The sequence below is a fragment of the Moschus berezovskii genome, chromosome 8 (assembly GCF_049115385.1).
Source record: "Moschus berezovskii isolate FMDL1 chromosome 8, NW_MosBer_1.0, whole genome shotgun sequence".
Classification (NCBI taxonomy): domain Eukaryota; kingdom Metazoa; phylum Chordata; class Mammalia; order Artiodactyla; family Moschidae; genus Moschus; species Moschus berezovskii.
In genome coordinates this window covers 102,635,479-102,638,417 of record NC_142467.1, presented here as the reverse complement: position 1 = coordinate 102,638,417, position 2,939 = coordinate 102,635,479, and the positions used below count along the sequence as shown (strand labels likewise).

Below are 2,939 nucleotides of genomic sequence, written 5' to 3'. Positions count from 1 at the left end.
TAATTCATAGATTAGAAAAATCTAAGATTTTGAAGCCACTGTTCATGCCTAATTTCTTTTTAATCTTTGTTGCTTTGTTTAAGATCATACTTTCATTTAACTTTTCTGAAGATATGCACTCAAATTCACAAGTTTTATTTTGATGCCATACTCATGCACGCATACAAACCTCACAAGACAGGTATTAGACCCTGTTAGGTGTGTCATGTACCTGAAAAATGTAAAAGAAGACTTTCAAAAAGTATTTAAAATAAATATGTGTCTGGGAAGAAAAAAAAAAGAAATCAATCAACTAATATGATAAGCAGTAATCCCCAAATTGCTCAGATTTAAGTTTGAAAACAAATTTTAGCAAGTGGGAAAGCATGAAGGCAACAATTCTCGGTTAAGAGAGAAATTAAAAAGCTTAACCAAGTGAGCTATATAAATTTATAAAGGAGGTGAAGTCAAAGAAATAAAAATTCCATCAATAACATGGAAACAGTAATTCCCATTTTGAGTATTGTTTATTTGCAAGATTCTTGTTGATTATTGTTACCTGATGTTTCCCTTTTTAGAGAAGCTTTTTAAGGCAGCTTTGACTGTTGAGCCTCTCAATTTTATCTTTATTTTTATTGCATTAATACCTGGTATGTATTAGTTACTTTCTTTTCTTTATGATTATTCTGTTTATTTTGCTAACTTTTTTAACTGGCTGTATACTTGTATACTCATTGCTTTTCCTTTTTATGTAAAGTCTACTACATTTAAGGCCTCAGTGGATAATGTTTTCCATATCCCATAGGTTTTAAGACTTTGTATTTTTGTTATCTTTATGTAATAATGTTTTTAAATGCCATGTACTCAGTGAGTGATATAAACCATTGTAAATTTCAGTTTTCTAATAAAAAATTAAAAAATAATAACATGGAAAAAGTAGGTTCTACTTCTAAGATCTGATCAAAATGTTCAATTTCTGGCTATGAGGCTTTAAAACTTTCAATCCTGCTGCCTCCTTCAGCTCAGAACAATTGGCTTCCTTTTTATAGCTACAGTCCTAAAGAATGCTTTCAAAGCCCTCTGTGTGTCTTTGTTCCTCAGACTATAGATGAAGGGGTTCAGCATGGGTGTGACCACAGTGTACATCACTGAGGCCGCAGCACTTGAGTGTGAGCTGTGGACATTAGCAGGATAAATATACACTCCTAAGCATGTACAATAAAATAAAGAGACCACTGAGAGGTGAGATGCACAGGTGGAAAATGCTTTATACTTCCCCTGAGATGAAATTCCACGTATGCAGGAAACTATCCTACAGTAAGAGTAAACGATACCAGCTAAGGGTGAACCTCCCAGCAACACAGCTGAAAAATTTAGTATGGTGTCATTAAGAAGGGTGTCAGAACAGGCAACTTGAACCAACTGTTTGAGTTCACAGAAATAGTGAGGGATTATCACCTCTCCGCAGAAGTACAGCCTTGACACCATTAAGATTTGTAAGAAGGAATCCAAGATACCGATGATCCAAGACACCAGAACCAGCAGTGCACAGAGCCAGGCGTTCATGATGACTGTGTAGTGCAGGGGGTGACAGATGGCCACAAACCGGTCATAGGCCACCACAGTCGGGAGGAAGTCATCCAAAACTACAAACTGTGAAAAAATACATCTGGGTGATGCAGCCTTCATAACTTGGCTCTGAGTTTGGATGTTCCACAGCACCTTTGGGACGGTGGTGGAGGTGAAGCAGATGTCTACAAAGGACAGGTTGGAGAGGAAGAAGTACATGGGGGTGTGGAGGTGGGGGTCTGAGCTGATGGCCAGGATGATGAGCAGGTTTCCAAACACAGTAGTCAGATACACGGAAAGGAAAAGCCCAAATATGAGGGGTTGCAGTTCTGATTCCTCTGAAAGTCCCAGAAGAAGAAATTCTGAAACATTTGTCAGGTTTATTGGTCTTATGTGGTAGAGGTGACTACTGGAAAGGAGAAAATAACATGTCTATTTTCACAAAAAAAAACATTGCTCATATTGTTGAAAAACTATTGTTTATATTTTACTTAAGTACATTGAATTATTTTTGCCTAAGTTCAGTATGCTTTTAATGGATTTTCCCCTTTATGGAATTCCCCGTGTCATCTCGAATTCACAAGGTTGTCTCACTTGTAGATTTTTTTGCAGGCTATCATATATTCCAAATATTTAATGAGAAATTTTTCAATTCATTTGGGCAATATAAATTGAATAATGACATTGTTTCAGGTGCTGTCCAGGCGATGAATATGGGGTCCTATAAAAACTGTAAGAATCTAGACACAAAGAAAATATAAGCTATATATATATATATATGAAATTTGGCTACATATGTGTTATTATATATTGCTTGTCATACAATGACTCCTGCTATGAAGAAATTTGAAAAGAGTTATAAGGTAAAGAATAGAGAGGGGATACTATTTCTCATGGCTGTTCAGGTAAGACATGCAAATAAGATGACATTTGAATAGAGATCGCAAGGAAGAGAGAGCAGGAACACTGAACTTACCAGGAGGAGAAATGTGTGCCTGGCAAGGTGTAACAGCCCTGGTATAAAAGCCCTGGGGAATGTGCTTGTTTAACATGTTCAAGTGTTTAAAAAAGGAAGCCGATTTGGGGAGGTTAGTGCACAAGATGAAGTGTGAGGAGAGGTGGGGTCAGGATGCTGTAGAGCAAGGTGACTTCCCCATTGCTGCTGAAACTTCAAGTCACAAGGAGACCCTCATCCACACCATGTTCCTTGAGCACATTTTGAAATTGTTGCAAAATTGTCCTGTATGTTTAAACGAATCTCTCCTGTTGATTGAGTTCTGGCTTCTGTGTATGAGTCACCTTGGACTATGTGAGTCAGTGTCCCTGCTGTGAGCACTGCTCACATGATAGAGGGCAAGAACACAGGTACACACAGTAGACACTGGCTACTG

At 37.6% G+C, this 2,939-nt stretch overlaps 1 pseudogene; it reads right to left on the bottom strand.

The window, feature by feature from the left end:
- Positions 1-996: 996 nt before the first annotated feature.
- On the bottom strand, positions 997-2,600 carry LOC148777164 (olfactory receptor 7A10-like; annotated as a pseudogene).
- Positions 2,601-2,939: the final 339 nt, after the last annotated feature.